The sequence below is a fragment of the Schistocerca cancellata genome, chromosome 1, assembly GCF_023864275.1.
Source record: "Schistocerca cancellata isolate TAMUIC-IGC-003103 chromosome 1, iqSchCanc2.1, whole genome shotgun sequence".
Classification (NCBI taxonomy): Eukaryota; Metazoa; Arthropoda; class Insecta; order Orthoptera; family Acrididae; genus Schistocerca; species Schistocerca cancellata.
The window spans coordinates 94,904,964-94,918,379 of record NC_064626.1 but is presented as its reverse complement, the minus strand read 5'-3'; the positions used below and the strand labels follow the sequence as shown (position 1 = coordinate 94,918,379).

The 13,416-nt window shown below is 44.0% G+C and overlaps 1 protein-coding gene across 3 annotated transcripts in view; it reads right to left on the bottom strand.

Annotated features, from left to right (window-relative positions):
• Positions 1-13,416, bottom strand: part of LOC126166217 (rhotekin-like) — a 512,066-nt gene that overhangs the window by 325,171 nt on the left and 173,479 nt on the right. The gene's annotated exons all lie outside the window — the stretch shown is intronic.

Here is a 13,416-nt window from a genome sequence, read left to right as displayed (position 1 = left end):
CGCAAAACACGCAAATACCTGTAGTTTAAGGTAGAATTTGAGCTACAGAAATATTTGTATATATATATATATATATATATATATATATATATATATATATATATATATATATATATATATCACACACACACAAATTGCACAAAATCTTGAACTATCGGCAGACATCGATTATCTGCTTTTTGTTTTGCTGAGCCTAAATTTTTTTTTTGCTCTTTCCAAACAAGTTGCTTAGTGCGAGTATTCTGTAGCTGCCCACACCTGAAACCTCAATATGGTCGCAGCAGGTGGCGTAAGATATATTTTCTCAAATATCTGGGGTCAGCTGCAGCAGTGGTCCACTAGGAAAAAATGAAAAATTAACAAAATATTCGAGCCACTAGCAGAGAACATTATTAGTGTGCTTGAAATTTCGCCTACCAAGTTCGCAAAAGGCTTAAATTTATGTAATAATCTCAATGATGATGCTTGCCTGAAAAAGAAATTGGCATATTGCAAAAGAGATAAGACACATGTAATTTGCAAACCACAGCCCCTCCGCTAAATGCGATGGTTGTCGTAAGCCGTTCATACAGAACCAACGCTAACCGCGGTCTCTCGAGAACTGTCTTTGAAGCTAAAAAATAAGAATAATCTTTGTACACACCGTATACTGCGAGTGGGTTACAAATAAAATTCAAAAACACTGGAGGTAGAAAACACTATCTGCCTGGGTGGTCTGGAGATGAAGGATAACCACGGGCAGTTTACATTGCAGGCTGCACACCTGTCGAGGAATGCTCAGTGCGAGCCTGCCAAATGAGAATTAAATTTGATGATGAATTTGTAGTCCACAATAACGATGTCATTAGCGGTAGCACATTAGCAAAGCAACACAAGCGCGATTTAAAATACTTCTCGGTATCAGTTACTCTCCCTCTCCCTTCTCTAAGGCTTCAGATACAGCAGCAAGAAACATCTCAGTAGACAGTACAGTTGAAGAGGAGTGGACATCTTTAAAAAAGGGCCATCACATAAGTTGGAAAAAAAAGGTGCAAAGAAGGTAACTGCGAAGAAACCATGGGTAACAGAAGAAATACTTCAGTTGATCGATGAAAGAAAGAAGCACAAACATATTAAGGGAAATTTCGGAATACAGAAATATAAGTCGCTTAGGAATGAAATAAATAGGAAGTGCAGGGAAGCTAAGACGAAATGGCTGCAGGAAAAATGCGCAGAAATGTAAAACGAATTGGCTGTCGGAAGGACTGACACAGCACGTAGGTAAGTCAAAATAACCTTGGGTGAAATTAAAAGCAAGGATAGTAATATTAAGAGTGCAACAGGACTTCCATTGTTAAATGCAGAGGTGAGAGTGGATAGGCGGAAAGAGTGTATTGAAGGCCTCTATGAGGGAGAAGATTTGTCTGATGTGATAGAAGCAGAAACGAGTCGATTTAGAAGAGACTGGCGATCCAGTATTAGTAGAAGAATTTAAGAGAGCTTTGGAGGACTTAAGATCAAATAAGCCAGAAGGGATAAACAACATTCCATAAGAATTTCTAAAATGATTGGGGGAAGTGGCAACGAAACTATTCACGTTCCGACGTTCGGAAAATTATCATCCACACAATTCCGAAGACCGCAAGGGCTGATAAGTGGGAGAATTATCGCACAATCAACAGCACATGCATCCAAGTTGCTGACAAGAATAATACACAGATTTTTCTTAAGTCTCACTTGCATTACCAAGCGCAACGTCGGAACTGACTCCCTGGTGCCTTTACCTATCCGAAACCCCGAACTGATTTGCATTTAACAGATTCTCAATTTTCTTTTCCGCTCTTGTATATAATAGACCGTCTGCCCCAATGGAATGGTGACTGACTTTATTTCTGCGTAACTGCTATTGTTATCTGTGTACAGATACATAAACTAGCATGGTATCTGGACTGCGTTCAGTTTTAAATTTAAATATCGTTCTCATAACAGACTGCTCGTAATAACCGAAAGCTTGACAGTACCTTCTGAACTCCTGTTGTGAAAGATGGAACGGAACAACGTGCAAACATTAAGTTTTGTTTTAAACTGGATAAAATGTTAATTCCTAAGGGACCAAACTGCTGATGTCATCGGTCCCTAGACTTACACACTACTTAAACTAACTTATGCTAAGAACAACACACACACGCCCATGCCCGAGGGAGGACTCGAACCTCCGACGGCAGTGGTCGCGCAAACTGGGTAAAACTGCCACAGACACTACTAAAATGGTACAAACTGCTTATGGACACGGAAGGAAAGGGAAGTAAAAACGTTTTTAATTGTACGCAACGTTTAAAGATGGTAGGGAGAACACAGAAGATCGTCCGCGTCCAGGAGACCCATCGACGGCTTAAATCGAGGGAAAAAAAAGGTGAAATTCTTCGAAATGATCATTTGCGTCTATCTGGTTAAATGAGAAACAACGTGGAATTCCTCAAGAAACTGTACATCGCATTCTAACACTTGCCAAAAAGAAGATTGTTGTTGCTCCGGCCCCACTCACTCACTGCAGAAAACATCACCCGCTCGGAACCCACACTTCTCGCCTTGTATCATAACTGATGATTAAACACGGCGTTTTCAGTGCGAGCCACTTTCAAAAGCGCCATAGCTTAGAATGGAAAGGTCCAGAACCTCAGAGACCGAAAAAAGAGCGCATGTGAAAGAGCCGTGTCAAAATTCAGTCCATTCTTTCTTTTGATTCAGAAATAAATTGTCCATAAAGAATCTGCTACAGAAGGCCAAATGGTGCATGCTGTTTACTACTTCAGTGTTTTCAATAGTACATGATCGAGGCTTATTCGGGTTCGAACTGAATACTGGAATCAAGGAACACAGTCTTCGTTGCACGACAATGTACCGATGGGCAAAAGCAAGATCGTAAGCGATTTCTTGGCTCAAAAAGTATCGTGGTGCTTGAACTCCATCTACACTCTGGTTGTTTCCGTAACTGAAGACGGCAATGAAAGGAAAGCGCCTTGGCACTATTGCAAATATCCAAAACTCTACGGGCATGGCACTGCACGCAATTTCAAAGGCCTGATACCACAATTGTTACGAACAATTTTTCCAACGCTTCCAATTGTGTACTGACTAGGAGGACTATTTTGAGATAATAGTCACGTAAACTAAAAGTAAACATCGTGTGTTCTATGTCACATCATCAGTCACCTTTCCTGTGGGACGGACGGCTTCTTGTCACCAGCTTTAGTACCTGGACTGTTACGATGATTACTAGATACTATTATTAGGTTTGTGTGTAAGTTGGTAGCGTCTTTGTTCTGCAGGTTGATATTCCGGTTGCTATGGGTTTACGATGGTCGAAGTAGACAGGATATAAAATGTAGACTGGCAATGGCAAGGAAAGCGTTTCTGAAGAAGAGAATTTTGTTAACATCGAGTATAGATTTAACTGTCAGGAAGTCGTTTCTGAAAGTATTCGTATGGAGTGTAGCCACGAATGGAAGTGAAACGTGGACGATAAATAGTTTGGACAAGAAGAGAATAGAAGCTTCCGAAATGTGGTGCTACAGAGGAATGCTGAAGATTAGATGGGTAGATCACATAACTAATGAGGTATTGAATAGAATTTGGGAGAAGCGGAGTTTGTGGCACAACTTGACTACAAGAAGGGATCGGTTGGTAGGACATGTTCTGAGACATCGAGGGATCACCAATTTAGTATTGGAGAGCAGCGTGGAGGGTAAAAATCATAGAGGGAGACCAAGAGATGAATACACTAAGCAGATTCAGAAGGATGTAGGTTGCAATAGGTGGTGGGAGATGAAGAATCTTGCACAGGATAGAGTAGTATGGAGAGCTGCATCAAACCAGTCTCTGGACTGAAAACAACAACAACAACAACAACAACAACAAGGGTTTATTTATCAACTGTCACTTTTTATTTTTATTTCACTGTTGGCATTTGACTTTACATGTTGTCATTTTGTCATTTGGAGACGAGTAATAGCAGCGGAGGCAGCCAGAAACATTTGCGAGGTGTATGGCGATAATATCGCGCAGAACACGACAAGAAAATGTTTTTCTCATTTTGAGGAGGATCGTTTGGACCATCAGTGCCTCTCTGCGTTCACGAAGACCTTCGGCGTTTGATGATAATACGCGTCAGTGCACTCGAGAATCGCCAAATATGATGAACTGTGATCGTTCCACCATCACCCCGTATTTGTAAGCGATTGAAAAGATTCAAAAATCGTGTGTATGGGTACTGCATGCTCTAAGCCAAAATCTAAAAAAGATCAGTGGGTGGTCTTTATTTGCATCTCTGCTTTGCTCGTCATGAATTGCCGCGTGAACAACACCGATCATTCCTATCCTACTCGTTACTGGAGATGGGAAACGGTGTGTTTATGCTGCCGCAAGGGAAAGAAAGCAACGGCTGAGCCCAAACAAAGCGGCAACTCCTCGTACAAAGATCTACGGCGCGCTTCCTCACAAAGATAATGTTATGCATCTGGTGGAACAGTGTGATGTACCACGACCTGCTACCAAGAGATGTAACCGACACTGCTGACTTTGACAGTCGACAACTGGGACGTGTTGCAGGCGCAGTCCAAGAACAACGACCAGGTAGAGTGAATGAAGTTATGCTACTCCGCAATAACGCCCACCCGCATTCTGCTAGACTCACGACAACACTACGCAGAAGTTACGTTCGGAAGTCATTCCACATCCACATTATTCACCTGATCTTGCACCGTCGGTTTTCATTTTTTTTTCGCTCTCTATCAAACAACCTTTAAGGAACTTCCTGGCAGATTAAAACTGTGTGCCCGACCGAGACTCGAACTCGGGACCTTTGCCTTTCCTGGGCAAGTGCTCTGCCATCTGAGCCACCGAAGCACGACTCACGCCCGGTACTCAGAGCTTTACTTCTGCCAGTACCTCGTCTCCTACCTTCCAAACTTTACAGAAGCTCTCCTGCGAACCACGCAGAACTAGCACTCCTGAAAGAAAGGATATTGCGGAGACATGGCTTAGCCACAGCCTGAGGGATGTTTCCAGAATGAGATTTTCACTCTGCACCTAAGGACATCACACACGTCCATGCCCGAGGCAGGATTCGAAACTGCGACCGTAGCGGTCTCGCGGTTCCAGACTGCAGCGCCTAGAACCGCACGGCCACTTCGGCCGGCCCTCTTCAACTGTCGGCACTGTACGGTTTTTGCTGTACGTGTCCCTTCACGCTTCCACTTCACTATCACATCGCTAACAGTGAACCAAGGGATGTTTGGGAGTGTGGAAATCTCGTGTACAGACGTATGACAAGTGACACCCAATCACCTGACCACGTTCGAAGTCCGTAAGTTGCGCGGAACGACCCATTCTGCTCTCTTAAGATATCTAATGACATTGAGTACCTGGCAGCACAATGCACCTAATATGAAAAACTTACGTTTTTTGGGGTGTCCGGATACTTTTGATCATATAGTGTATTACTGATGCCTGAAGTCTCTTATGTTTATTCAACTTACGGAAAAACACTATGAACTTATGTGCAAACCAAATATTTACTTCGGTGATACTGGTAGCGACGCAGAACAAGTGGATTCGTCCAAAGTCAAACGTCGTATCGCGACTTTTGTTAGATTGCTACTCCAGTCGACCGAGTGGCATCCTGGAATGCGCAGCTAGTGGGGATCCACCGAGGTGATAGGAAGACACCTAGCTGACGGATGCAGAGACAGCGGCGACCTCAGACTACCCGGGGAGACACGAAGGAGGCGAGGGGAGGTCGCTGGCAGCCAGCGGGCGCACCCTCCGTTCTGGGAACGCAGGAAGTGCGCCGTCGGCAGGCAGCTCGCGTAGCGTCGCGACGCGCCGCCCGGCGTCGGGTTGCGTCCACAGCCCGCGCCGGGCGCCACTCCGTTCCGAGCAGTTGCTCTCGGCAATGCCCTGCCCGAGCCGCTGAAACTCCACCCGCAGAGTCACTGTGACATCTACAGAGCGCTACTGGCGAGAATACAGGGTGGTCCATTGATCGTGACCGGGCCAAATATCTCACGAAATAAGCGTCAAGCGAAAAACCTACAAAGAACGAAACTCGTCTAGTCTGAAGGGAGAAACCAGATGGCGCTGTGGTTGGCCCTCTAGATAGCGCTGCCATAGGTCAAACGGATATCAACTGCGTTTTTAAATAGGAACCCCCATTTTTTATTACATATTCGTGTAGTACGTAAAGAAATATGAATGTTTTAGCTGGACCACATTTTTCGCTTTGTGACAGATGGCGCTGTAATAGTCACAAACATATGGCTCACAATTTTAGACGAACAGTTGGTAACATGTAGGTATCTTAAATTAAAATACAGAACGTAGGTACGTTTGAACATTTTATTTCGGTTGTTCCAATGTGATACATGTACCTTTGTGAACTTATGATTTCTGCGAACGCAAGCTGTTACGGAGTGACTACCTGTAAATACCACATTAATGCAATAAATGCTCAAAATGATGTCCGTCAACATCAATGCATTTCGCAACACGTGTAACGACATTTCTCTCAACACTGAGTAGTTCGCCTTCCGTAACGTTCGCACATGCATTGACAATGCGCTGACGCATGTTGTCAGGCGTTGTCGGTGGATCACGATAGCAAATATCCTTCAAGTTTCCCGACAGAAAGAAATCCGGGGAGGACAGATCCGGTGAACGTGCGGGCCATGGTATGGTGCTTCGACGACCAATCCACCTGTCATGAAATATGCTATTCAATACCGCTTCAACAGCACGCGAGCTATGTGCCGGACATCCATCTTGTAGGAAGTACATCGCCATTCTATCATGCAGTGAAACATCTTGTCGCAAAATCGGTAGAACATTACGTAGAAAATCAGCATACATTGCAGCATTCAGATTGCCATCGATAAAACGGGGGCCAATTATCCTTCCTCCCATAATGTCGCACCATACATTAACCCGCTAACGTCGCTGATGTTCCACTTGTCGCAGCCATCTTGCATTTTCCGTTGCCCAATAGTGCATATTATGCCGGTTTATGTTAGCGCTGTTGGCGAATGCGTGCGAAAAATCTGTCATCGTCGCGTAATGTCTCTTGTGCTCAGTGGCAGAACTGTACACGACGTTCAAAGCCGTCGCCATGCAATTCCTGGTGCATAGAAATATGGTACGGTTGCAATCGATGTTGATGTAGCATTCTCAACACCGACGTTTTTGAGATTTCCGATTCTCGCGCAATCTGTATGCTACTGATGTGCGCATTAGTCGCGACAGCAGCTAAAACACCTTCTTGGGCATCATGATTTGTTGCAAGTCGTGGTTGACGTTTCACATGTGGCTGAACACTTCCTGTTTCCTGAAATAACGCAGCTATCCGGCGAACGGTCCGGACACTTGGATGATGTCGTCCAGGATAACGAGCAGCATACATAGCACACGCCCGTTGGACATTTTGATCACAATAGCCATACATCAACACGATAGCGATCTTTTCCGCAATTGGTAAACGGTCCACTGTAACACGGGTAATGCATGAGGAAGCAAATACCGTCCGTACTTGCGGAATGTTACGTGATACCTCGTACTTATACGTTTGTGACTATTACAGCGCCATCTATCACAAAGCGAAAAAAGTGGTCCAACTATAACATTCATGTTTCTTTACATACTACACTAATATATAATAAAAACTGGGGGTTCCTATTGAAAAAAACGCAGTTGATATGTTTGACATATGGCAGCGCCATCTAGCGGGCCAACAATAGCGTCATCTGGTTTCCCTCTTCAAGCAAGAGGATTTTCGTTCTTTGTAGTTTTTTCGTTTGATGCTTATTTCGTGAGATATTTGGCCCGGTCACTATCATTAGACCACCCTGTATATGGTCGAGCTGACAGTTCGATGTACACTATCTGATCAAAAGTTTGCGGAACTGACCACTAGACGTCAGGAAAGGCGGACCCGTCAGTATAAAGAGAGGCAGGGAGTATTATGTCGTCGGTAGAGAAGCAGTAACAGCAGTATAGGTCCGCCGGAAATGAACAGTGACTTCGAACGTGGACCTGTCATTCAATCCTCCTATTGCTGACCAAGCCAAGTGCTTGTGATGTAATTGTGAAATGGAAACGCGAGAAAACAGCAGCTAAAGCAAGACTATGTGAACCTCACACACTGACGACCAACGTCCTCGGGCATCGCGAAGGGTGGTTCAAAAATTTTTTTATGAACTCAGCGGACGGCCTCGCTCCTGAGTTCCAAAGCTCTACCAGGAGTCCACCCGGTACAATGAGTGTGTGTAGGGAGTTAAAAAAAATGAGGTTGAATGATCGAGCAGCTTCTCAAAAGCTGAACATATACACTACTGGCCATTAAAATTGCTACACCAAGAAGAAATGCAGATGATAAACGGGTATTCATTGGACAAATATATTATACTAGAACTGACATGTGATTATATTTTCACGCAATTTGGGTGCATAGATCCTGAGAAATCAGTGCCCAGAACAACCACCTCTGGCCGTAATAACGGCCTTGATAATCCTGTGCATTGAGTCAAACAGAGCTTGGATGGCGTGTACAGGTACAGCTGCCCATGCAGCTTCAACATGATACCAGAGTTCATCAAGAGCAGTGACTGGCATATTGTGACAAGCCAGTTGCTCGGCCATCATTGATCAGACGTTCACAATTGGTGAGAGATCTGGACAATGTGCTGACCAGGGCAGCAGTCGACATTTCCTGTTTCCAGAAAGGACCGTACAGGACCTGCAACATGCGATCGTGCATTATCCTACTGAACTGTAGGGTTTCGCAGGGATCGAATGAAGGGTAGAGCCACGGGTCGTAACACATCTGAAATGTAACGTCCACTGTTCAAAGTGCCGTCAATGCGAACAAGAGGTGACCGAGATGTGTAACCAATGGAACCCCATACCATCAAGCCGGGAGATACACCATTATGGCGATGACGAATACACGCTTACATTGTGCGTTTACCGCGACGTCGCCGAACACAGATGCGACCAGCATGATGCTGTAAACAAACCTGGATTCATACGAAAAAATGTCGTTTTGCCATTCGTGCACCCAGGTTCGTCGTTGAGTACACCATCGCAGGCGCTCCTGTCTGTGATGGAGCGTCAAGGGTAACCGCAGCCGTGGTCTCCGAGCTGATAGTAGTCCATGCTGCTGCAAACGTCGTCCAACTGTTCGTGCAAATAGTTGTTGTCTTGCAAACGTCCCCATCTTTTGACTCAGGGATCGAGACGTGGCTGCACGATCCGTTACAGCAATGCGGATAAGATTCCTGTGATCTCGACTGCTAGTCATACGAGGCCGTTGGGATCCAGCACCGGCGTTCCGTATTACCCTCCTGAACCCACCGATTCCATATTCTGCTAACAGTCATTGGATCCCGACCAACGCGAGCAGCAATGTCGCGATACGATAAACCGCAATCGCGATAGGCTACAATCCGACCTTCATCAAAGTCGGAAACGCGATGGTATGCATTACACGAGGCATCGCAACAACGGTACACCAGGCAACGCCGGTCAACTGCTGTTTGTGTATGAGAAATCGGTTGGAAACTTTCCTCATGTCAGCACGTTGTAGGTGGCGCCACCGGCGCCAGCCTTGTGTGAATGCTCTGAAAAGCTAATCATTTGCATATCACAGCATCTTCTTCCTATCGGTTAAATTTCGCGTCTGTAGCACGTCATTTTCGTGGTATAGCAATTTTAATGGCCAGTAGTCTTTGCTCAGCGAAGCTAGAGCTGGTGTAAAGAGGGACCCGACTGACAATGGATGAATAGAAAATAGTGATTTGGAGTGACGAATCACACTATATACTCAGGCAATCCGACAGAACGGTTTGGGTTTGGCGAATGCCTGGAGAACTTTACGTACCGTCACGTGCAATGTCAGCACTAAACTGTGCAGGTGTTGTTGTTGTTGTTGTTGTTGTTGTTGTTACGGACCGAGGTTGGTGGTCACCTTGTTGCGCTTAAGAAACCGTTAAGTGGCAGCTCTGTCGACGGTGCACAGTAGCGGAACAGTTCGACGCCGATGACTGCTTGTACGACCTTGACAATGCACCGTCATGAAGCAGCATAAACCACATGAGGCAATAGTTTTTGGACAACAACATTACTGAAATTAAGTGGCCTGTCCACGGTCTAGACTTTAACGCAACGCAACACCTTTGGGATGAAACACAACGGCGACTTCGCTCCGGACCCCACCGTCCACTATCGCTACCTTCCCTAGTTTTTGGCCCTTAAACAAGAATGAGCCGCCATCCTTCCAAAGACTTTTAGACACTGCACTGATTGTGTACCCAGCAGATTTCTAAGGGCATAAACGCGAAAATGGAAACGCTCCACATTAATGCCTGTATAACAGGTGTCCACCACTTGCTTTTGATCAGATAGTGTTGTGCTTGGAATGTGAGAACACTGCTTGAGTGTAGCAAGCTATAAAATGAAAAACTTGAAATGCAACGACTGGAAATCGAAATCCTAGGCATATCGGAGATGAGATGGCCCCAACCAGGTGATTTCTGGTCATGAGAATACAGAAGCATCCACACCGGAACTGACCAAGACAGACCAGGAATGGCAATAATTTTGAGGAAAAACTATGGCTCATTGTAAAGGGATATGTGCAATACAGCTCTCTAAAAATACTAGTCAAACTTGAAAATAAACCAAAGGACACTGTGATAGCACAAATATACATGCCAACATCCAAAGAACAAGATGCAGTCATTGAGGAAATATACGAAGAAATAAGTAATGTGATGAGACATGTTAAGGGAGATGAAAACCCGATTGCCATGGGGACTGGAACGCGATTGTGGGTGAAGAACCGGAGGAAGGAATTGTTGGCAAATATGGACTTTGAAGAAGAAATGTAAGAGGAGATCGATTTATCGAGTTCTGATCGAGGAACCAATTACTTGTTGCAAACACACTTTTCCAACATCACAAACGAAGAAGACACACATGGAAGGCCCCTGGAGACCTGAAGAGAGAACGGATTGATTACATTCTAGTGAAAGCACGTTTTAGGAACCAGATAAAAGATTGCAGGAGCTACCCATCTGCAGACATAGGCAGTGATCATTACGTGGTCCTGATGAAAAGTTCACTGAGATTCAAACGTTTGAAGAAGCCAGTAAAACGTATATGCGAACTAGAAAAACTGAAAACTGAGGGACGGACAAAGAGCTATGCTCATGAAACAGACAACCTAGCTAAGAATTTTCAACATAGTAGAGTAAATGAAGACTGGGATAAAATTAAATCTGGTATATACAAAGCAGCAGAAAAGATAGTTGGAAGAACTGAACCCAAAAACAAGAGAAATGGATTACAGCAGATATTATTGAGCTTATAGAAAACAGAAGATTATACAAAAATGCAACTGATGAACAAGGAAAAACTGAATACAGAAGACTAAGGAATTTAGTTAATAGAGAAGCTAGGAAAGCAAAAGAAAATTTTCTTGAAGAAATGTGCAGAGAAGTGGAAGAAAATATGCAAAACGGAAGAACTGATTTAGCTACAGAACAGCAAATCTATTTTTTAACAAACGTAAAACAAAACTCTCAGGCACAATAGAAAATAAAGAGAGGAAAATGCTGGTTGGTGAAGAGATGGAAAGAATACATAGAGGAGTTGTCTGCCGGAACACCTCTTTCGGAGGAAGTAATAGGAAGAGCAAGTAGACGAAGATGACAAGGGAGATGACATTCTGCAAGAAGAGTTTGACAGAGCTCTAAGAACTACGAGACAAAAAAGCAACGGGTATTGATGACATCCCTGCAGAACTAATAAACAATGTTGGTGACAGCATGAAAATGATGCTGCTTAAACTTATTAGGTTCATCTATAACACAGGAGAGATACCGACAGACTTCCAGAAATGTATCATTGTTCATATATCAAAGGCAGCAGCAGCTACAAAATGCGAACAGTACCGAACTCTAAGCCTAGTATCACATGAATCAAAAATTCTCAAAAAATAGTTCTGAAGAGAATTGAAGAGAAGGTGGAGGATATGCTGAGTGAAGATCAGTTGGGTTTCAGAAGGGGATTGGGAACAAGAGAGGCGATTCTGGCACTGAGACTCGTTATCGAAAAGCAATTACAGAAAAATAAACCAACTTGTATTGCCTTTGTAGACATGGGAAATGCATTTGACAACGGTATCTGGCAAGAGATGTTCAGAGTGCTGAGGAAAAGTGGAATAAAGAACAAAGTTTCTATAAGAATTAGGTGGCAGTGATTAGGAACTGTCACCAAGAACAAGAAGAAACTATCAGAAAAGGGGTAAGACAAGGATGTGCTCTCTCTCCTCTTATATTCAATGCTTACATCCAGGAAGCTACAGACCAAGTTCGAGAAACTACTGAGGTAGGGATCAAAATTAATGGGCAGAAGATACACATGATACGTTATGCAGATGATATTGCTATAGTCACAGAGACAAAATAAGATCTAGAGAAAGTCCACAGAACAATGGGAAAAAATTTATGCAATCAGTATGGAATGAGAATAGACAAAAAAAGACTAAAGTGATGGTATTCTATACAGGAGCAGAATATGAACCTCTGAGAATGAGAATTGAGAGAGAGGAGCTAGAAGTGATAGAGGAATTACTTACCTGGGAAGCAAAATCACAAGAGATGGTAGAAGCCGGAAAGAAATTGCGACCAAAATACAAAAGGCCAAAATTGCATTCAATCGGAGAAGGAACTCACCAGCAACAACATCAGTCTGAAAATGAGGAAACGTATCATGAAAGGTTTCGCTTGGAGTGTGGCCCTATACGGAAGTGAAACTTGGACAATTGGAAGAGAAGAGAGAAGAGGCTGGAGATGTGGTGCTGTAGAAGGATGATGAAGATCAGCTGGAGAGAAAGTAACAAACAGAGGTGCTCAGAAGAGTACAGGAAACCAGATCTCTGTGGGGGCACATCCAAACAAGAAGAGACAAACTTGTAGGGCACATCATACGACACAACATCATTGGAACAATAGCAGTAGGAGCTATTGAGGGAAGGAATCGGCGGGAGCGACCAAGTATATCGTACATGCAACAGATCATGAATGACGTTGGATGTAACACATACGTGTAAATGAAGACGAAGGCACGCAGAGGAGAGGAATGGCGCTCTGCTGCAAACTAACCTCAGGGTTGAACACTAAAAGAAAGAAGAAGAGTGCTGCGCACCACCGTTGCACAGCGAACAGAATTACGAGTAGGGTAAATATATGGAAACATTGCGAGAAATGCATGCTTGAATATAAATGCAGATGCTAGCCAAGTGTGCACGTTGTGCTGTTGAATCTGATCGTGAACACCACCTGTGCAATGACTTCAGTATGTTGTAACTGCAAGCTGTGGCCAGAA